The 24331-nt window shown below is 35.2% G+C and overlaps 1 long non-coding RNA gene across 1 annotated transcript in view; it reads right to left on the bottom strand.

Annotated features, from left to right (window-relative positions):
• The window catches only part of LOC135969144 (uncharacterized), a 59211-nt gene extending 37699 nt beyond the window's left edge, over positions 1-21512 (bottom strand). Inside the window, exons 1-2 of the long non-coding RNA XR_010584208.1 lie at positions 21407-21512; positions 9108-9179 (exon numbers count right to left, since the gene is read on the bottom strand). This is a non-coding gene — a long non-coding RNA (uncharacterized lncRNA). The remainder of the gene's footprint in view (positions 1-9107; positions 9180-21406) is intronic.
• Positions 21513-24331: the final 2819 nt, after the last annotated feature.

Genomic DNA, 24331 nt, shown 5'->3' with positions numbered 1-24331 from the left:
TCTTGACCTCATGATCCATGATCCACCCGCCTTGGCCTCCCAAAGTGTTGGGATTACAGAAGTGAGCCACCATGCCTGGCCCTTAGATTTTTTTTCTCTTTAGCACTTCAATGTGTCATACCACTCTCTCCTGGTTTGTAAGATTTCCACTGAAAAGTCTGCCGATAGACATATTGGAGCATCATTGTATGTTATTTATTTATTTTCTCTTTTGGCTTTTGGAATCCGTTCTTTGCCATTGGCATTTGGATGGTTGATTATTAAATGTTTGGAAGTAGTCTTTTTTGGATTAAATCTGCTTGGTGTTCTGTAACCTTCTTGTGCTTTAATATTGATATGTTTCTCTAGGTTTGGAAAGTTCTCTGTTATTATCCCTTTGAATAAACTTTCTACATCTATTTCTCTCTCTGCATCCTCTTTAAGGCCAATAACTCTGACATTTGCCCTTTTGAGACTATTTTCCAGATCCAGTGGGCACATTTTCTTCTTTTGGATTCTCTTTTCTTTTGGCTCCTCTGGGCATGTATTTTAAAATCGCCTGTCTTTTAGCTCACTAATTCTTTCTTCTGCTTCATCAGTTCTCCTTTTAAGAGACTCTGAAGCATTCTTCAATATAATTGAATTTTATAGCTTCAAAATTTCTGCTTTATTCTTTTTGTTGTAATATCTTTGTTAAATTTATATGATAGGATTCTGAATCTCTTCTCTGTGCATGTTTTCTTGAATTTCGTTGAGCTTCAACAAAACAACTATTTTGAATATTTTGTTTGAAAGGTCACATATCTCTGTTTCTCCTGGATTGGTCATTGGTGTCTTGATGTTTGTGAATGTTTATCAGTGTCTGGGCATTGAAGTGTTAGGTATTTATGTAGTCTTCACAGTCTAAGCTTGTTTGTACCCATCCTTCTTGGGAAGAATTCCCAAGTATTCAAAGGGACTTGGGTGTTGTGATCTAAGTCTATGATCAGTGAAGCTGTATTTGCATTAATAGGCACTCCAAGCCCAGTAACACTGTGGCTCTTGTTGACTAAATCACCTTAATGGTCTTGGGAAAGATAAGAGAGATTTCTCTGAACTACCAGGCAGAGTAAATTGTTCATTTCCCTTGCTTTCCTCTGAACGAATGAAGTTTTTCTCTCTCTCTCTCTCTCTCTCTGTGTGTGTGTGTGTGTGTGTGTGTGTGTGTGTGTGTGTGTGTGTGTGTAGGTGTGTGGAGTTGGGGAAGGAGTGCCACAAGCAACACTGTGGCCACAACCACTGGGACTGTGCTGAGTCAGACCCAAAGCCAGCACAGCACTAGGTCTTTCACAAGGTCCATAGTAGTCACTGCCTGGCTAACATTTACGTTCATTGAAGGCTCAAGGGCTCTACTATTAAGTGGTGAATTTGACCAGATATATCTCCTTCCTTTCTGGGAAGTGCATCTCCCCCAAACCCTGCTTGGTTTCAGAGATATCATTTAGGAATCAGGGCCTGGATTTGGGAATCTTAAGAATCGACCTGGTGCTCTATTCTACTGTGACTGATCTGGCACCCAAGCCACAAGACAAAGTTCTTCCCACTCTTCCCTCTTCTCTCCTAAAGCAGAGGAATCTTTCCCCTCAGGCCTATGGCAAATACTGCCTGACTATCACAGATGTTCACTCAAGGACCAAGGACTCTTCCATCAGCTTGTGGTGAATATTGCAAGGCTCAAGTATCCCCGTTCAGTAAAGTAGGCTTTCCTGTGGCCCAATGAGAGACTGGAAATGCCATCTAGGAGCCAAGGCCTGGAATCAGGAGTCAGCTTTTTTTTCTGGCCCATCATGTTTCTAGATGTGTTATCCAGGAGCTAAGGCCAGGAAATAGGTCCTCGTGACTGGTGCCCTACCCTATTGTGTCTGAGCCACTATCAAGAGGCAAGACAAAATTCGCCCCACTCTTCTCTCTCCTCTCCTCAAGTGGAAGGAAAGGATCTCTCAGAACCTCTTTGAAAATTGTTGTACTTTCATTAATACATTCCTATATAGCACACATGATTCTCATAATTTCTGGCATAGCAATAAAAATAATTTGATATTTTGCCTAAAAGTATTAGTAACATTTAGAAACCTTGATGGAGTTTCCACATGAACAAAGGTTTCATTTTAAAAGTTCAATAAATTGGTTAAAATTTGAACCATCATAAAAACTCTACCAAATGTCACAATAGGTAACAGCATATACTTTGCCTAATATCATGAATAATGGTTCTGGTGTACAATTATAAATATACTTTTGGTTTATATATATCTTTGTCCTTACATTTATGTAATGCATTCCTATAGTCTCTTTTCTTTTCCTCTGTTGGTCCAATTTATAATTTTGTACTTGTGACAAACCAAGACTATGCCAGAAAATATAATACACTTTCCTCTACTAAAAAGTAATTGGAAAGATTCTATTTATTTCCATCAGTTAGCGATATTCTACACTATAATATTAAAATAAAAAATATCAATATTTTTTTTGTTTTGTTGTCAGGGAGCTTTGAGAAATAATGTGAAAAACATGGCAAATGTGTGGAATTCTAAGGAATTCCCACTTAACAAAGCTGAGGATCACCACATTTGACAAAAAATAAAAAAAAAAGATCTAATATATGAAGAGAAACTATCATTACCCAGGAAATAAACTCAAAGTGTACTTACGACACAAAATATTTTTTGAATTTATTTTAATGTCAAGTGTGAAGCAAAATGACTTATTTTGAAGTACAGTGGCTATAGATACTAACAGGATAAGAGTGATACTTTGGAGTTTTTCTGTAGAGTAAGGTTGATTATATTTCGGCATTTAGAAAAAGATATTTAGTTCTGCAATTAAAATTCAATGTACCTTGGAGACCAAGATGGCCAATTAGGAATAGCTCCAGCCTCCAGCTCCCAGTGTGAGTGACACAGAAGATGGGTGATTTCTGCATTTCCAACTGAGGTATTGGGTTCATCTTACTGGGGCGTGTCAGACAGTGGGTGCAGGACAGTGGGTGCAGCCCACCGAGAGAGAGCCAAAGCGGGGAGAGGCATCACCTCACCCGGGAAGCGTAAGGGGGAAGGGAATTCCCTTTCCTAGCCAAGGGAACCGTGACACACAACAACTGGAAAATTGGGTCACTCCCACCCTAATACTGTGCTTTACCAAGGATGTTAGCAAACGTCACACCAGGAGATTATATCCCGCGCCTGGCTTGGAGGGTCCCACACCCATGGAGCCTCCCTCATTGCTAGCACAGCAGTCTGAGATCTAACTGCAAGGTGGCAGTGAGGCTGGGGGAAGGGCACCCACCATTGCTGAGGCTTGAGTAGGTCAACAAAGCCGCCGGGAAGCTTGAACTGGATGAAGCCCACCGCAGCTCAAGGAGGCCTGCCTGCCTCTGTAGACTCCACCTCTGGGGACAGGGCATAGTACAAACAAAAGGCAGCAGAAACTTCTTCAGATTTAAATGTCCCTGTCTGACAGCTTGAAGAGAGTAGTGGTTCTCCCAGCACAGGGTTTGAGATCTGAGAATGGACAGACTGCCTGCACAAGTGGGTCCCTGACCCCCAAGTAGCCTAAGTGGAAGACACCCCCCACTAGGGGCAAACTGACACCTCACACCTCACACGGCTGGGTACCCCTCTGAGACGAAGCTTCCAGAGGAACGAACAGGCAGCAACAATTGCTGTTCAGCAATACTCACTCTTCTGCAGCCTCTGCTGCTGATACCCCAGCAAACAGGTCTGGAGTGGACCTCAAGCATAATCCAACAGACCTGCAGCTGAGGGTCCTGACTGTTAGAAGGAAAACTAACAAGCAGAAAGGACATCCACACAAAAACCCCATATGTACATCACCATAATCAAAGACCAAGGGTAGGTAAAACCACAAACATGGGGAAAAAGCAGTGCAGAAAAGCTGAAAATTCTATAAATCAGAGCGCCTCTCCCCCTCCAAAGGTACATAGCTCCTCGCCAGCAACGGAACAAAGTTGGAGGCAGAATGACTTTGACGAGTTGAGAGAAGAAGGCTTCAGACGATGAGACTTCTCTGAGCTAAAGGAGGAAGTTCAAACCCATCGCAAAGAAGCTAAAAATCTTGAAAAAACATTTGATGAATGGCCAACTAGAATAACCAATGTAGAGAAGTCCTTAAGTGACCTGATAGAGCTGAAAACCATGACACGAGAACTATGTGACAAATGCACAACCTTCAGTAACTGACTCGATCAACTGGAAGAAAGCGTATCAGTGATTGAAGATCAAATGAATGAAATGAAGCAAGAAGACAAGTTTAGAGAAAAAAGAGTAAAAGGAAATGAACAAAGCCTCAAAGAAATATGGGACTATGTGAAAAGACCAAATCTATGTCTGACTGGTGTACCTGAAAGTGATGGGGAGAATAGAACCAAGTTGGAAAACACTCTGCAGGATATTATCCAGGAGAACTTCCCCAACCTAGCAAGGCAGCCCAACATTTGAATTCAGGAAATACAGAGAACGCCACAAAGATACTCCTCAAGAAGAGCAACTCCAAGACACATAATTGTCAGATTTACCGAAGTTGAAATGAGGAAAAAATATCAAGGGCAGCCAGAGAGAAATGTCAGGTTACCCACAAAGGGAAGCCCATCAGACTAACAGCAGATCTCTCAGCAGAAACTCTCCAAGCCAGAAAGAGTGGGGACCAATATTCAACATTCTTAAAGAAAAGAATTTTAAACCCAGAATTTCATATCCAGCCAAACTAAGTTTCATAAGTTAAGGAGAAATAAAATCCTTTACAGACAAGCAAATGCTGAGAGATTTTGTCACCACCAGGCCTGCCCTACAAGAGATCCTGAAGGAAACACTGAAGATGGAAAGGAACACCTGGTACCAGCCACTGCAAAAACATGCCAAAATGTAAAGACCATCGATGCTAGGAAGAAACTGCATCAACTAACGAGCAAAATAACCAGCTAACATCATAATGAAAGGATCATGTTCACACATAACAATATTAACCTTAAATATAAATGGGCTAAATGGTCCAATGAAAAGACACAGACTGGCAAATTGGATAAAGAGTCAAGACTCATCAGTGTGCTGTATTCAGGAGACCCATCTCACGTGCAGAGACATACATAGGCTCAAAATAAAGGGATGGAGGGAGATCTACCAAGCAAATGAAAAACAAAAAAAGGCAGGGGTTGCAATCCTAGTCTCTGATAAAGCAGACTTTAAACCAACAAAGATCAAAAGAGACAAGGCCATGACATAATGGTAAAGGAATCAATTCAACAAGAAGAGCTAACTATCCTAAATATATACGCACCCAATACCGGAACACCCAGATTCATAAAGCAACTCCTTAGAGATTTACAAAGAGACTTAGACTCCCTCACAATAATAATGGGAGACTTTAACACCCCACTGTCAACATTAGACAGATCAACGAGACAGAAAGTTAACAAGGATATCCAGGAATTGAACTCAACTCTACACCAAGCAGACCTAATAGACGTCTACAGAACTCTCCACCCCAAATCAACAGAATATACATTCTTCTCAGCACCACATTGCTCTTATTCCAAAATTGACAACATAGTTGGAAGTAAAGCACTCCGCAGCTAATGTAAAAGAACAGAAATTAAAACAAACTGTCTCTTAGACCACAGTGCAATCAAACTAGAACTCAGGATTAAGAAACTCACTCAAAACTGCTCAATTACATGGAAACTGAACAACCTGCTCCTGAATGACTACTGGGAACATAACGAAATGAAGGCAGAAATAAAGATGTTCTTTGAAACCAATGAGAAAAAAGATACAACATACCAGAATCTCTGGGACACATTTAAAGCAGTGTGTAGAGGGAAATTTATAGCACTAAATGCCCACAAGAGAAAGCAGGAAAGATCTAAAATTGACACCCTAACATCACAATTAAAAGAACTAGAGAAGCAAGAGCAAACACATTCAAAAGCTAGTAGAAGGCAAGAAATAACTAGGATCAGAGCAAAGCTGAAGGAGATAGAGACCAAAAAAAAAACCTTCCAAAAAATCAATGAATCCAGAAGCTGGTTTTTTGAAAAGATCAACAACATTGAGAGAACACTAGCAAGACTAACGAAGAAGAGAGAGAAGAATCAAATAGATGCAATAAAAAATGATAAAGGGGATATCACCACTGACTGCACAGAAATACAAACTACCATCAGAGAATACTATAAACACCTCTATGCAAATAAACTAGAAAATTTAGAAGAAATGAATAAATTCCTGGACACATACACTCTCCCAAGACTAAACCAGGAAGAAGTTGAATCCCTGAATAGACCAATAGCAGGCTCTGATATTGAGGCAATAATTAATAGCCTACCAACCAAAAAAAGTCCAGGACCAGATGGATTCAGAGCCGAATTCTACCAGAGGTACAAGGAGGAACTAGTACCATTCCTTCTGAAACTATTCCAATCAATAGAAAAAGAGGGACTCCTCCCTAACTCATTTTATGAGGCCAACATCATCCTTACCAAAGCCTGGCAGAGACACAACAAAAAAAGAGAGTTTTAGACCAATATCCCTGATGGACATTGACGCAAAACTCCTCAACAAAATGCTGGCAAACTGAATCCAGCAGCACATCAAAAAGCTTATCCACCATGATCAAGTGGGCTTCATCCCTGGGAGGCAAGGCTGCTTCAACATTTGCAAATCAATAAATCTAATCCAGCATATAAACAGAACCAAAGACAAAAACTGCATGATTATCTCAATAGATGCAGAAAAGACGTCTGACAAAATTCAACAGCCCTTCAGGCTAAAAACTCTCAATAAATTTGGTATTGATGGAACGTGCCTCAAAATAAAAAGAGCTGTTTATGACAAACCCACAGCCAATATCATACTGAATGGGCAAAAACTGGAAGCATTCCCCTTGAAAACTGGCACAAGACAGGAATGCCCTCTCTCACCATTGCCATTCAACATAGTGTTGGAAGTTCTGGCCAGGGTAATCATGCAAGAGAAAGAAATAAAAGGTATTAGATTAGGAAAGGAAGAAGTCAAATTGTCCCTCTTTTCAGATGACATGATTGTATATTTAGAAAACCCCATTGTCTCAGCCCAAAATCTCCTTAAGCTGATAAGCAACTTCAGCAATGTCTCAGGATACAAATTCAATGTGCAAAAATCACAAGCATTCCTATACACCAATAACAGACAAACAGAGAGCCAAATCATGAGTGAACTCCCATTCGCAATTGCTTCAAAGAGCATAAAATACCTAGGAATCCAACTTACAAGAGATGTGAAGGACCTCTTCAAGGAGAACTACATATCACTGCTCAACGAAATAAAAGAGGACACAAACAAATAGAACATACTATGCTCATGGATGGGAAGAATGAATATCATGAAAATGCCTATACTGCCCAAGGTAATTTATAGATTCAATGCCATCCCCATTAAGCTACCAATGACTTTCTTCACAGAATTGGAAAAAAACTACTTTAAAGTTCATATGGAACCAAAAAAGAGCCCGCATTGCCAAGACAATTCTAAACCAAAAGAACAAAGTTGGAAGCATCATGCTACCTGACTTCAAACTATACTACAAGGCTACAGTAACCAAAACAGCATGGTACTGATACCAAAACAGAGATATAGACCAACAGAACAGAACAGAGCCCTCAGATATAATACCACACATCTACAACCATCTGATCTTTGACAAACCTGACAAAAACAAGAAAAGGGGAAAGGATTCCCTATTTAATAAATGGTGCTGGGAAAACTGACTAGCCATAAGTAGAAAGCGGAAACTGGATCTCTTCCTTACACCGTATACAAAAATTAATTCAAGATGGATTAGAGACTTAAATGTTAGACCTAAAACCATAAAAACCCTAGAAGAAAACCTAGGCAATAACATTCAGGACACAGGCATAGGCAAGGACTTCATGTCTAAGACACCAAAAGCAGTGGTAACAAAAGCCAAAATTGACAAATGGGATCTAATTAAACTAAAGAGCTTCTGCACAGCAAAATAAACTACCATCAGAGTAAACAGGCAACCTACAGAAAGGGAGAAAATTTTTGTAATCTACTCAACTGACAAAGGGCTAATATCCAGAACCTACAAAGAACTCAAACAAATTTACAAAAAAAAAAAAAATCAAAAAGTGGGCAAAGGATATGAACAGACAGTTCTCAAAAGAGGACATTTATGCAGCCAACAGACACACACAAAAATGCTCATCATCACTAGCCATCAGAGATATGCAAATCAAAACCACAATGATATACCATCTCACACCAGTTAGAATGGCAATCATTAAAAAGTCAGGAAACAATAGGTGCTGGAGAGGATGTGGAGAAATAGGAACACTTTTACACTGTTGGTTGGACTGTAAACTAGTTCAGCCACTGTGGAAGACAGTGTGGCGATTGCTCAAGGATCTAGAACTAGAAATACCATTTGACCTAGCCATCCCATTATTGGGTATATACCCAAAGGATTATAAATCATGCTGCTATAAAGACACAAGCATACATATGTTTACTGCAGCACTATTCACAATAGCAAAGACTTGGAACCAATCCAAATGTCCATCAGTGACAGACTGATTAAGAAAATATGGCACATATACAACATGGAATACTATGCAGCCATAAGAAAGGATGAGTTTGTGTCCTTTGTAGGGACATGGATGCAGCTGGAAACCATCATTCTCAGCAAACTATCGCAAGAACAGAAAAACCAAACACTGCATGTTCTCATTCATAGGTGGGAATTAAACAATGAGAACACTTGGATACAGGAAGGAGAACATCACACACCGGGGCCTGTTGTTGGGTGGGGGGAGGAGGGGATAGCATTAGGAGACATACCTAATGTAAATGACGAGTTAATGGGTGCAGCACACCAACATGACACATGTATACATATGTAACAAACCTGTACATTGTACACATGTACCCTAGAACATAAGGTATAAAAATAATTAATAAATAAAATTCATTGTAGATTTTATATATGTGTTGAGGAAAAGAATAAATTGCAGGGCTCTGGATGTCAAAAAATTTCTTAATGTTTCTCAAGATCTAGAAATCATGCTGCATACTCACCTATAGACATAGGCAGAGAGAAAATTTGACATTGGGGTCACAGTCAAAGAAACAAATGTCATCTTCCTGAATCTGTAAAAGATATAATTAAGGATGTAATATAAATAATAAAACTGCATCAGTACAGAATGAGAAAATGTCAATTTTCATCCTGGACACAAAGCAAGTTATAAATAAATGTTTGTTAAATTACTACCTGACTGAATGAATAAATGTAATTATGGGAAATAGTAATATGAGATATATTTTTCTTCTTTAAATTTTTAATTTTTGTGTGTACAAACTAGGTGTATATATTTGTAGGGTACAATAAAAATTTAATATAGGCATGAAATGCATAATAATATCATGGTAAATGTGATATCTATTCTGTAAAGCATGTATCCTTCGTGTTACAAAAGATCCAATTTTACTGTATTTAAAAATGTACAATTGTTATTATTGACTATAGGTACCCTGTTCTGCCATAAAATAGCATGTCTTATTCATTCTTTTAAACTTTTTTTACCCATTTACCATCTCCACTTCCCCCCAGACCACCCACAAGCTTTCTCAGCCTCTGGTAATCATCCTTCTGCTTTCTACATCAATGAGTTCAATTATTTTGACTTTTAGAACCCACAAATAAGTGAGAACATGCAATGTTTGTCTTTCTGTGTTGGGCTCATTTCACTTAACATAGTGACCTTTCAGTTAAATCCATGTTGTTGCAAATGACTGGATCTAGTTCTTTTTTGTGGCTGAATAGTATTTCATCGTGTATAAGCATCACATTTTCTTTATCAATTCATCCATCGGTGGGCAATTAGGTTGCTTCCAAATCTTGGCTATTTTGAATAAATAGTGCTGTGATAAATATAGGGGTGCAGATATCTCTTCAATATACTAATTTCCTTTCTTTTGGGTATATATTCAGCAGTGGGATTGCTGGACCATATGGTTGTTCTATGTTTAGTGTTTGAGGAACATCCAAACTGTTCTCTGTAGTAGTTATACTAATTAACATTCTCACCTACAGTGTACAAGGGTTCTCTTTTCTCCACACTCTCACCAGTTTTTGTTATTGCCTTTCTTCTGGATAAATATCATTTTAACTGGGCAAGATCATATGTCATTGTAGTTTTAGTTTTGACCTGCATTTTTCTGATGAAAAATAATGTTTGCCACCTTTTCATCTACCTGTTTGCCATTTGTATGTCTTCTTTTGAGAAACATCAGTTGAGATCTTTTGCCCATTTTTAATTGGATTATTCAAATTTTTCCTGTAAAGTTGTTTGAGTTCCTTATATATTTTGATTGTTAGTCCCTTGTCATATGGTTAGTCTGCAAATATTGTCTCCCATTCTGTGGGTTATTGTATTAGTCCATTCTTGCACTGCTATAAAGAACTACCTGAAACTGGATAATTTATAAGGAAAAGAGAAATAATTGACTCACAGTTCCACAGGCTCTACAAGAAGCATGGTTGGTGAGCCCTCAGGAAACTTGCAATCACAGTAGAAGGTAAAGGGGAAGTGGGCAGGTCTTACGTGGCCAGAGAGGGAGAAAGAGAGAGCAAGGGGAGTGCTACATACTTTTAAACAATCAGATCTTATAGAACTCACTCACCATCATGAGAGCAGCAAGTGGGACATCTTCTTTCATGATCCAACCACCTCCCACTAGGCCCCTCCTCCAATACTGGGGATTACAATTCAATATGAGATTTGGGTGGGAACACAAATCCAAACCATATCCTTTGTCTCTTCACTTTTTTTATTTTTATTTTTTCTTTGCTGTACAGAAGCTTTATGTCTTGATGGATCCCACTTGTCCATATTTTCTTTGCTTGCCTACATTTGTGGGGTATTACTTAATAAATCTTTCGCTAATCCAAGGTCCTGGAGAGTTTTCCCAAAATATTATTTCAGTGGTTTCATAGTTTGAGGTCTTAGATTTAAGTCTTTAAGCCACTTTGATATGATTTTTATATATGGCAAGGGATGGGGTCTAGTTTCATGCTTCTGCATATGAATATCCAGTTTTCCCAGCACCATTTATTGAAGAGACTGTCCTTTCCACAATGCAAGTTCTTGGCATCTTTGTCAAAAATGAATTCACTGTAGATATATAGATCTGTTTCTGGGTTGTCTATTATATTCCATTGGTCTATGTGTCTGTTTTTATGCCAGTACTATGCTGTTTTGGTTACAATAGCTCTGTAGTATAATTTGAAGTCAGGTAACGTGATTTTTCCAGTTTTGTTCTTTTAGCTCAGTATAACTGTGGCTATTTTATATTTTGTGGTTTTATTTAATTTTAGGATTGTTTTCTGTTTCTGTTAAGAATGTCATTGACAATTTGGTAAGGATTACATTGAATCTATAGGTTGCCTTGGGTAGTATGAACATTTTAACAATGCTGATTCTTGGTAGTATGAACATTTTAACAATACTGATTCTTCTAATCCATGATCATGAAACATCTTTTCAACAACAGAAAACAATCCAAAAAAGAAACCGAATGTAATCACATTAGCTATAAATAAAATTAAAAACCTAGGGATTACTTTAACAAGAAAAGTAAAATATTTCTACAATAGAAACTATAAAATACTGATGAACGAAATTGAAGGGATTATTCTGCCAATTATTTAGAACTTATGTGTCAGGCCCTTTCCAAAATTTTGTACTTACTTGACTTTAACAAATACGACAAAAACAAATTATAACGGCCTATTGCCCTCAGTTAGTATGTAGTGTAAATTAGATCTTATCCTTGACAACCCTACCAGGCTTCTACCACGTACTTTAAATTTTTCAGTGGATATTTACACTCAAGTTCAAATTCTTAATTCAATCTCTAAAAATTTAAGTAGCTATCTTCCATTCAAAAACTATGTCCTCATCTGTCTTACCCAATTTAATCTATGATAATATAATTTTGTCAAGTACAAGGCTCACAAATTAAAGATGTATTTAAATTTTCTTCTCCTTTTACTTTATCTTTCACACGTGTATAATCAACCACTGAGGTCTGTTGTTTATTCTTTCAAAACATTTTTCCTTATTTTTATGTCTACATTGCAGTACTACTACCACAACTGTATTTTAAACTGTATTTTAAATCAACAGATCTAAAATGCTCTCTAATATAATATCTACCTCTCCCTGATAAAAGAGTTTTTGTTTGAGGTGGAATTTGTGGGAGGAAATTTGGTCAGTGAGAAGGGAAATGTCCCTGTATTTAAAAATTATATTATATTTGGATATTTTAAACACTGTCTTCTAAACTGCAGGTTTGTCTCTAACAAACTTGTAAAATTTTACAGCTATAAGAAACCTTAAAAATTATCTAGTCTAACACCCTAATTTTTCAAATGAGAAAACAATTATATAGCAGTTAAATGACTTGTGTGGGGTCTTTCAATTTGTACAAAACTATCTAAATTGTATCTAATTGTCTTTCCACTCCATATACGTCTCATTGTTTGGATTCATTTGCAAACTATTTGTGATGTGTGTATGTAAATATGTGCGTGTCTGTATGTCTTAACATTTTGGTTCTTCACATACCTGAAAACTAACCGTTAATCATGGCCTCAGAAACTTCAATTCTGAGTCAAGTTTATGCTTTTGACTACACATTTTCTTCTGTTCATTATATAGTCTTGTCTCTGAATTAAACCTTCCCAGATAAAGACAGATTTCTATAATTTCTACTTAATATCTCAAATCTATAATTGCATTTTGGAAAGCATTTACTATACTCAAACATATTTTTTGAACATATGAATGTTAGTTAGAAACCCATGGTTTTCTAAGGGTTTGAAAAATTAATTATCATAATTTTCTAAGCCTAAAGCTTAAACATAGAAATGTAAAATTTTTAGACATTCACCTTTGCAGTGCCACTTTTCTAATATTCATGAATTTCTCCCATGCATCTACAAGTTTTTAGAACTAGTAAGTAGTTACTTTACAATAACCTCATTCATTTTCAGCACCCCAGGAAGCAAGATATTAGGTCTTATGTATTTGAATACATCAAGAATATTCAAATTACTTTTTTAGTAGGTCTTCCTGTAGTCTGCTGTACCAGCATATTTGATAAATAAGATTAGTATCTTCTCACAGTAGCTATAAGTTATAGGACAAGAAATACAACAATTCTTTAACAATTTTATTTTTAACTCTCAACTTGCTGTGTTGATATAATTGCTTTATTTTTTCAGCATATATTCTTTCCTCTTTCATGCATGACTATTAATAGTGAAAAAGCTTATTCTTTTCTTTAAAGAAATCGCTCTATTCTTATTTTTATATACCTCTATTAAATGCTATTTAAGGACATTTTACTGGTCTCATCTTACAATTTGTCCTTAGCAAGGCATAAAATATTTTCTTAAACAAAGAAAGAAAACATGCAGTTTCTCAGTAATGTTTGTTGGAAGATGTGAAACATATGAGTGGGGCTTCTTGGGTTGAGCTTTTCCCTTAAATCAAAAACAAAAACAAACAAAAAAAACCAGTACAATGAATTTTTGATTATTGGCCTTTGATATTTCATATGCCATCATTTAACTCATCAAAAACTACTTAACTTTCTATTTTCTGAGGCCTTTATTAAGTTGGTTAACTGTTTTTTAAAATCCTTCATCTAAAGAAAAACCTATTTTTCTTTGACTTTAAAGTGATGAATTGAAAAATTGAGATCAATATCAATATTAATTTATCGTATCCTAATGTCTACCATGTCTATTTATACATTTTTATACTCATAAAAATCGTGGTAAACTAATCTTCATTTCTTTATGTTTTAGGATTATTTTTATTTTGTCAAAGATTTTAATAAGTTTAACTATTTAATCCAGCTGCCACCTCTGAACCATGATTTTATTGATATGTTACATATTGATCTGGGAATATACTTCAGCTTTATTCATTGTGGTTTATTTATTTAGTCACTTGGTATATTAAGAAGCTGATTCTGTTTTTTTCTGATGTTTACTGCAATGTACATTTCTAAATTCTTAATAGAAATACATTAAACTGCTATTACTGAGAGCATTCTTGGACCCAATACACTTGTAAAATTCATATACAATTTGGTATTCTTAACTTACATGAACCTTCAATCTTCCATTTTTAATCCAAAAAAATCGATATATATATATTTTTTTACTTTAACAAAATAGCACAGAAGAAATTAAAGCCAAAATGAGCAAGAAGTTTTTCATACATCCAGTTAACACCACAGGAGGGGGATGACAAGTTAATTGCCACTATGTCTTATATTTTAATTATATTAAAGTAATGAAATGCTCTTAAAACTAACAGAAGGATCAACATGTTAAAAATAAGTTCCTTCAAACTATTCGTTGACTTATACTTCAAGTAAAGTAAAATCTAACTATTCTAGAAAAGAAGACAAAAAGTTTACTAAGTTTATGGAAGGTGAGATTAACTAAACCAATAAAGGATTACATTGTTGAGGGAATGTGTGGCATTGATATTTTCAGAGCAAAATACTGACATAAAAGGGCAAAAGCTAAATCTTTATGCAAAAGCTAGGTCCTTGATTGTATTTTGGATTTCACTTAGTATTAAAAGGGTATTTTTTCTCATAAGCTTTAAAAGCATGAAAGCAACATATAGAGAGACTTACCTTGTGGAGATTAAATTATTTTGCTTTACAGGGTTTTTATAGCAGTATCCCAACCTTATTTTGACATCTTAAGATTGTGTTATAATATACAGCATCCAATCATATAGGAGAATGTGACGAACTACTACGGCCCATAAACTTTCTCATACTATGTACTTCTACTGCATTTTAATATGATCTCCCTACTTTATTCCTAAATCTGACACACTAAATTTTATTGTCTTCAGCAGTGTTGTTAGGATGAGTGCCCACTAAATATCAACCTTAAGTGGAGATGTCTGCACCTTGATGCTGCATTTTCTTTGCTTCAATTAACTTTAGTGCTTACTCATTTTCAATTAACTGTGTAATATCTGTTAATCAAGTCCCATTATTAATGCAGGGAATTTTTTCCAAGACATCAATACATGTTTTTGAAATATATAGTGTTAATCTCAGCACTTTGGGAGGCCTAGGTGGGTGGATCACTTGAGGCCAGAAGTTTGAGACCAGCCTGGCCAGCATGGCAAAACCCCGTCTCTACAAAAAAAAAAAAAAAAAAAAAGCCAGATGTGATGGTGCATGCCTGTAATCCCGGCTACTCCGGAGGCTGAGGCAGGAGAATCGCCTGAACCTGGGAGACAGAGGCTGCAGTGAGCTGAGATCGCACCACTGCATTCCAGCCTGGGCAACACAGCAAGACTCTGTCTCAAAAAATAGTAAGCATGTAGATTACTATACTATGACTTTAAAGGTGACTAGGGAGAGCAAGCATTAAAGGGCCTAATAAACAATACTAACAGTAAGAATCATTGTTTGTGTTTTCCCAATATTCATAATCATTTTCTCCTCTCTCTCTCTTATGGTTAGAAGCCAAATTTTTGTATGGGACAACATTGTACCAGTCTTAAGCAATGGATCAGAATGTATCTAATTCTAGGGGCTGGACCACAGTGACTCATGCTTATAATCCCAGCACTTTTGGAGGCCAAGGAGGGCAGATTACCTGAGGTAAGGAGTTTGAGACCACTTGGCCAACATGGTGAAACTCTTTCTCTATTAAAAGTGCCAAAATTAGCTGGGCATGGTGGCGCATGGCTGTAGTCCCAGCTACTCAGGTGACTAAGGCAGGAGAATCATGTGAAATCATGTGAAACCGGGAGGCCAAGATTGAAGTGAGCCGAGATAGTGCCACTGACCCTTCAGCCTGGGCGACAGAGTAAACCTCCATCTTGGGGGGGGGGGGCGGGGACGAATTTTTCTAATTCTATAAAAGCAATGTGTTACCCTATTTCTTAGGCTACATTATAGATATGAGTGTTCATGTGATCCAGTTCTAGAAGTCTGCCAGTTACCTTTGGAAAAACTTTGTATTTCCCAATTAAATTTTAAAAAAATTTTTGAGACGGAGTCTCACCCTCTCACCCAGGCTGGAGTGCAGTGGTGTGATCTTGCCTCACTGCAAGCTCCGCTTCCTGGGTTCAGGCCGTTCTCCTGCCTCAGCCTCCTTAGCAGCTAGGACTACATGTGCCTGCAACCATGCCCGCCTAATTTTTTGTATTTTTAGTAGAGACGGGGTTTCACCTTGTTAGCCAGGATGGTCTCGATTTCCTGACCTCATGATACGCCCGCCTCGGCCTCCCAAAGTGCTGGGATTACAAGCGTGAGCCACCGCGCCCGGCCAGTGTTATTCCTTTTTATTCTCCAATTCTTCTGCATTGAATGTTGACGCAATAGCTAGAACTACAGCAGCCATCTTGAGATAAATGAAGGAAACCTCAGAAACACCAAGAGACACATAATAAATGCCAACAGAAAGTACTTACCGTATTACATTGTTTTATCTGGGAAAAAAGTAAACCAATGTTGACTAAGCAACAGCAGTTGTTTATATTGATATGATTATTATTTACAACAAAAGACACCTCAAATATATATCTTTTCTAAACATAATGTATTAGCCAGCCTTTGGTGCGGTAATAAGTAACTCACAAATCTCATGAATTGTAGTAAACACATATTTATCAGTACTCAGTCTTTGAGTTGGCTATGATTCTATTTAGCTCTCCTGATGTTGACTTGGTTTATATTCAGGCTGAACAGAGCGCTAAGGTTTGCATGATGTGTTCCTATCTTAGGACTGAGAGTGAATTAATGTCTGTTATATAAAACATTTTATTCTGCAAACATCTATCAGAACCTCATGAGAAGTGCGAATAATTAGCTTTTATTGGACATTTGTATATCACATTTGATCATATGCCATTGCACAAGCAGGTCACATACCTAAGCCTAACATTAATGGGGCATGAAAATATATTCATCCCACAGTAAAAGGGAAGAAAGGGGAGTGAAGATATTTTTAACAATATGCCCTTTACAACAAACAATTTTGAGAATTATTATAATTAATTCTTATGTAATTATTTATTCATCTTTATTTTTGTAACTATCAGTTCTAATATTTAAAAAGTATCAAAATATAATGCTTTACGAAATATTTTACAGAAAAATCCCAGTAAGCATGGTGCTTTATCAAGAACAAATTACTATCAGAACACAAGGAAATTAATGGCTATAATTGAAGACTAGTGAGTTAGTCAAGCTGGAAGAGATTGAGGTTGTCAATTTAAATATCCAGTTTTTTGGGGGAAAAAAAACTAAAGTGAGTCACCACTTCTCATCTTAAAAAATAGATATAGATTATGTCAAAAAAATTTTGATTCAAATATAGAAGCTGAAGACATGCAGAGTTATTTTATTATTGATGCTACTGCTTATTCCTAATAAGTAAAGTTATTGTACATCCCCAAACATGTAAGTTTATTATCAGAAATTAAAATGTATCCAAATAACTTTCTCTATTTCTCTCTCTTTGTATTTCTCTCTCCTCTGCTGATATATAGAGACTCACATATATAAATACAGATGTTTATATTTTTACATTTATGTTTTTGTAATTTTTTATATTTATATACAGACATATAAATATAGATAAATCACAGTTAATGCAAACATGCTAAGTTTTGAGTACCGTCTTTACTCTTTAAAATTGTATTTCATAAAATTTGTAAGAAGTATAGAGATTTAGCTAATCATTTCCTAAAATTATGGAAAATCCAAAGAAACATAATATTTAACTATTTAAAAATCATCAATGTGTGGACACTTGTCAATCACAAAAGAGAAAATGGTTGGTAATATAACATAGCTGCGAACATCAGATGTGCATCTAACCTCACGATTATTAAAGCACCATTTTCCCACACACTTATTACCATACACTAGTGAAACAGATACTTTAGAAATAGGAGGGATGCAAGAACCTCAAATTTGTTCAATTTCACATTTATATTCAAGTATTTAAGAAGAATAATTAGGTTAGGAACTAGAAATGGGTTATAAAGAGTACTTTGCTTCTGTTAATTGGTGCAAATGATATTTCATAATCAGATATTAGAAAGCTTGAGTAAGGAAATTTAGTTAAGTTTTTGAAGTTTTAGATTTTTCATCTCAAGGTTTTATAATGTTGACAGTAAAAGTAATTTGAGAAGCAGCAGGAAATGATTTTACCTTTGAAAAAGTAAAGATAAACGTAGGAACATGCAAGTATTGCAAGAAGATTATAGTTAATAATATCGTAATCTTAACTAACAAAAACATTTTCCACAGGCTTGTAGAAAGTAGAATTAAGGCTCGTATACAACCAAGACTACTTTATCTGACAAAACTGTGCTTCAAAAATGAAGGAAGAATAAAGAATACCCCAGAAATGTTTACAAATGCTGAGAAAGTACATTACCACCAGATTTGCATTACAAGAAATGCTGAAGAGAGTTTGTTAAGATGAAAGAACACTAAAGAACACCATAAAAGCATAAGAAAGTGGAAGTTCACTGGTAATAATAAATATATACACAACTGCAGAATATTGCTCTAACAGCACTGCGCAAATCAATTTTATTCTAATATAGAAGATAGAAAAGTGTAAAAATAACTATAACTTTAAGCATAGGTTAATGGTTACACGATAGAAGATGTAATTTGTGATGTCCATAACATAATTTGGGGGCAAAATAAAAGAGTAGGGTTTTTGTGTACAATTCAAGTTAAGTTGTTATCAGCTTAAAAAAAGTTTCTATCTATGAGATGTTTTATGTCAGCTAAACGGTAACAGTTATAAAAATGAATGTCCGTGCCTCCCTCCAAATTCATGTTGAAGACCCAATATGATGGTATTTGGAAGTGGCGCTTTGGGGAGGTAATGAGATCAAGAATATGTAGCCTTTGTGAATAGGATTAGTGTTCTTATGAGAGAGATGAGAGACAAATAAGAGAGGCGATTTTACTCTCTCTCATGAGGATACATCAAGAAGGCTGCTGACTATAAGTCAGAATGAGGGCCCTCAGCAAGAACCCAACCATGGTGACACCCGATCTCAGATTTTAGCCCTAGAACTGAGATAAATAAATATTTGTTGCTTAGGCTTCCCAGTCTATGATAGTTTACTATAACAGGTAAGACAGTAACATCAAAGAAAATACTGATAGAAGACGCATAAGAGAAAATGATAAAGGAATCAAAGCATGTCACTACAAAAAAAGAAAAAATGAGGAAACACAAGAGACAAAAAGAGGAAAAAAACAAAATAACTACAAGACAGACAGAAAACAACAAAATGGCTATAATAAGTCCTTCCCTGTCAGCAATTGCTTTAAGTGAAAACGGATAAAACCACCCAATGAAAAGAGGAACGCAATGAATTTTTAAAATCCAATGATACATTGTTTATAAGAGATTTACTTGAGATTTAAAGACACATGTATTGAGAACATTTGTATGTAGAATATATAAAAATAAGAACACACATAGACTGAAAGTGAAAGCATAGAAGAAAAGTACAGTATGCAAATGGTAGCCAAAAGGGAGCAGGGGTGACCGTACTTATACCAGACTAAATAGACTATAAACTTTAAGTCAAAAACTCTCACAAGAAATAAAGAAGACATATATATATAGATATAGATATTTACATATATGTATACATTTACATATATGTGTATATATACATATACACACATATACACACACACATATATATAAGGTTTATTCACCAGGAATGTAAATTTTATATATATACACATGTATATATATGTGTGTGTGTGTGTGGATACCCTATAACAGAGAATGCAAATATATGGAACAAACATTGACACAAATGAAGGGAGAAATAGAGTGTTAAAATAATAATAGGAGACTTTGATACTCCACTTTCAATAATGGGTGGAACACTTGTATAGACTGTAAATAAACAGAACATGAACAATATATAGATCAAATGGACCTAACAGACATATACAGAGCATTTCACCCAACAGCAATAGAATACACATTCTTCTCAAGTGCACATAAAACATTTTTCAAGATAGAACACATTCGAGGTTACAAAAGAAGTCTTAAAAGATTCAGGAGATTTAAATTATACCACATACTTTTCTAACCATAATAGAATGAAACGAGATGCAAATAGCAGAAGAAAAACTGGAAACTTCACAAATATTTGGTAATTAAACATTCTTGAACAAGGAGTGATTCAAAGAAGGAATCAAAAGTGAAATTAGAAAATATGTTGAAAAAAATGAAAAAAAAACATCAAAATATATAAAATGCAACAAACGCAGTACTAAAAGGGAAGTTCATAGTGTTAAATGCTTACTTCTTTAAAAGGAAGAACTATCTCAAGTAAACAACCTAACTTTGCACCTCAAGGAAATAGTAAAAGAAAAAGAAAGATAAACCATAGCAGAAGAAAGGCAATAATAAAGATGAGAGTAGAAGTAAATAAATAAATAGAAAACAATTAAATCTAAGCGTTGTGTTTTGAAAATATCAGAGAAAATAGATACACTTTTAGCTAGAATAAAAAAATGAGGGCAAAGACTCAAGTGAAAAAACAAATCAGAAATGAGATAGGAGACAACTAATCCCGAAAGGAAAAAAAAAAAAGATCCTAAGAAACTACTACAAAGCATTATACAACAACAAATTTGACAGCCTAGAAGAAATACATATATCTCTAGAAATTATACAAACCACAATGACTAAACCATGAAAAACTAGTCTGAACTGGAAGAAGATTGAATCATTAATCAGAACACTCCCAACAAGAAAGAGCCTAGGACAACATGGCTTCACTGGTGAATTCCACCTAATATTTAAAGAATTAACAACAATCCTTTTAAACTCTTCCACAAATTTGAAAAAGATGGAAGTCATCTAAACTCAGTTGATAAAGTCAGTATTGCCCTGATGCCAAAGACAAAGACACTATAAGAAAGAGAAACTACAATCCAATATCTCTAATGAACATGGATATAAAAATTCTAGAAAACCAAATTCAACAGCATATTAAAAGGATTCTACACCATGATCAAGCAAAATGTATCATTGGGATACAAAAATGTTTCAACATATGAAAATCAAACAATGTAATACAACGTATTAGAAGAAAGAAGGATGAAGATCACATGATCATTTTTTAATAGATTCAGGAAAAGCATTTGATAAAACACAAAAGCCATTTAAGTTAAATACTAACAATATAGGAAAAAAGAAAATTTCTCAACACAATAAAGGCTATTTATTAAAAATTCACAACTAATATTATACTTACTGGTGAAAGACTGAAAGTTTTTCCTTATGATCAGGAACAAAGGAATAGCAACCAAAGGATGTCCGTATTTGTCACTTCAATTCAGCAGAATAATATGAAGTCTAGCTAGAGCAATTGGCAAGAAAAATAAATAAAGACATTTATATCAAAACGAAAAAAGTAAAATTATCTGTGTTCAAAGATGACATGATCTTATATATGGAAAATTCTAAAATTCCACATAAAACTTGTAAAACTAATAAATTCAGAAACTGTGCAGAATATAAAATCAACTTACAAAAAGTAGTTACATTTGTGTATACTAGCAACAAAAATAGGTAACTAAAATTAAGAAAAGAATCCAATTTACACCAACCCCAACAAGAATAAAAACCTAGAAGTAAATTTAACCAAGGAGGTGAAAGATTTGTACAGTGAAAACTATGAAATATTGCTGAAGAAAACTAAAGAAGACACAAATGAATGAAAAGTCATCCTATGTTCATGGGTTAGAAGAATTAATGTTGTTAAAATGCCTTATACTACCAAAAGCAATCTATAGATTCAATGCAAATTCTATTAAAATCCTAATGTTTTTCAATAGGATTCATTTGTTTTTCACAAAAAAATACAAAAAATAATAATTCATGTGGAACTACAAAGGTTACTAAATAATCAAAACAATTTTGAGAAAGAAGACCATAACTGAGGGTTTCAAACTTTCTGATTAAAAAAAAATTACAAATCAGTAGGAATCAAGACCATATGATGTTGGCATAAAGACAGACACTTGATAATTGAAATAAAGAGGTCCAAACTAAATCCCTGGATATACTATAAAATGATTTTCAACAGAGGTGCCAAAACTACACAATGGTGAAAAGATATCTCTTAAACAAATGGTGCTGGGATACTGGATAGCCACTTAAAAAAAGCTGGGCCATTATTATAATCTGTGAAATAAAAACATAGATAAAAATCTTTATAATACTGGCCTTGACAATTAATTTCCTGGATCTAACACAAAAAGTACAGGCAGAAAAATTTTTTAAAAACTGAGACTATATCAAACCAAAAAGCTCCCTATAGCATAAAAAATAAGCAGCAGAGTGAAAAGGCAACGAACACAATGGGAGATAATATTTGTGTGTGATGTATTTGATAAAAGATTAATATGCAAAATACAAAAACTCCTAAAAATCAATAGCAAAAAACAAAAAATCCCATTTAAAATGAGCAAAGTACTAGGATAGTTATTTCTTCAGAAAGAATGTGTAAATGATCAAGTTTATAAAAAGATGCTAAACATTACTAATTCCTAGGGTCTGAATGTTTATTTCTCCCTAAAGTTCATATGTTAAAATTCTCCCACTCAAATTGATGGTATTAGGAAGTAGGAACTTTAGGAGGTGATTAGGTCATGGGGGTGAAACCCTCATGAATGAGATTAGTGCCCTTATAAAGAGTCCTGAGAGAAATGACTCACCCTTTCTTCCTTGTAAAGACAGAGAGAAGTCAGCAGTCTATAACCCAAAAGAGGGCCATAACCAGGACCTGACCATGTTGGCACTTGGATCTCAAACTACAGTCTCCAGAACAATAAATAATTAATTTATAATGTTTATAAGCTAACCAGTTTGTGATATTTTGTATACTAGTCCAAATGGACTAAGACCCTAATCACCAGGGAAATGCAAATAAAAATTGTAATGACTGGTAGAGCCACCAAACGCACACACTTGGTGAATGCCTACCCACCAAGACCTACTGTCTGGCTTGCCTGGAGTGCCCCACCCTCAGCAAAGCCACACCACTGTCTTCACAAATACCCACAGTCTAAGCAATTGAGACACCCGTAGACACTGCTGACGTTGGTTAAAGCCAAAGAAATCATACAGACTACCCTACTGTGAATACCCAGAATTAAAGCCAAAGCACCCTACCCAACTGACACTATAGAACAAATTTACAGGAAAATGTCTTTTCCTGTGAAAGTTACTCCATAAAACTGAAAGAGACAAATGCTTCATCAAGTGTGCAGATATCAACATAGTTACAAAAGAAATATAAAAAAGTAAGAAAACATAACATCTCTAAAGAAGTATCACCACTTTCCAGTAACAGACACTTCAAAACAAGGTACGTATAAAATACTTGAAAGGCAATGCAAAATAATGATCTTAAGGAAACTCTGTGAGATACAAGAGAATACAAATAAACAATTCATTGAAACCAGGTAAATAATTCATGACATGAATGAGAATTTATACAAAGAGATATAAATCATAAGAAAGACCCAACAGAAATCTTAAAGCTAAATAATTCAATACATAAAATAAAAAATACAATAAAGAGCATGAATAGACTAGATAAAGCAGAAAAAATAATGTCTGAATTTGAAAAATATGTCTTTTGAAATATCCCAGTCAGGTGAAAAATAAAGTAAAAAGGAGTGAAGAAAGCCTGTAAGACTCATGGGACAATATTAAGCAGACAAACCTAACCATGACCCTCAAGGAAATACAAATGCAAGAACAGACCAAACCCAAAATTAGTAAAATGAAAGAAACATTGAATATGAGAGCAGAAATAAATGAAATATAAATTTGAAAAATAAATACAAAACATAAATAAAGCACATTTTTTAATGATAAATGTACAAACCATTTGCTAAACTAAGTGAGAAAAAAGATAGAAAACCCAAATAATCTGGACCAAGTGGACCTAATAGACATCTACAGACTTCTCCACCCCAAATCAAGATAATATACATTCTTCTCAGCACTACATAGCACTTATCCTAAAGTCAACCACATAATTGGAAGTAAAACACTTTTCAGCGAATGCAAAAGAGTGGAAATCATAACAGTCTCTCAGACCATAGTGCAATCAAATTAGAACTCAGGATTAAGAAACTCACTCAGAACTGCACAACTACATGGAAAC

This window comes from Macaca fascicularis, chromosome X, assembly GCF_037993035.2.
Source record: "Macaca fascicularis isolate 582-1 chromosome X, T2T-MFA8v1.1".
NCBI lineage: Eukaryota > Metazoa > Chordata > Mammalia > Primates > Cercopithecidae > Macaca > Macaca fascicularis.
This window is presented reverse-complemented; position numbering and strand designations above follow the sequence as displayed.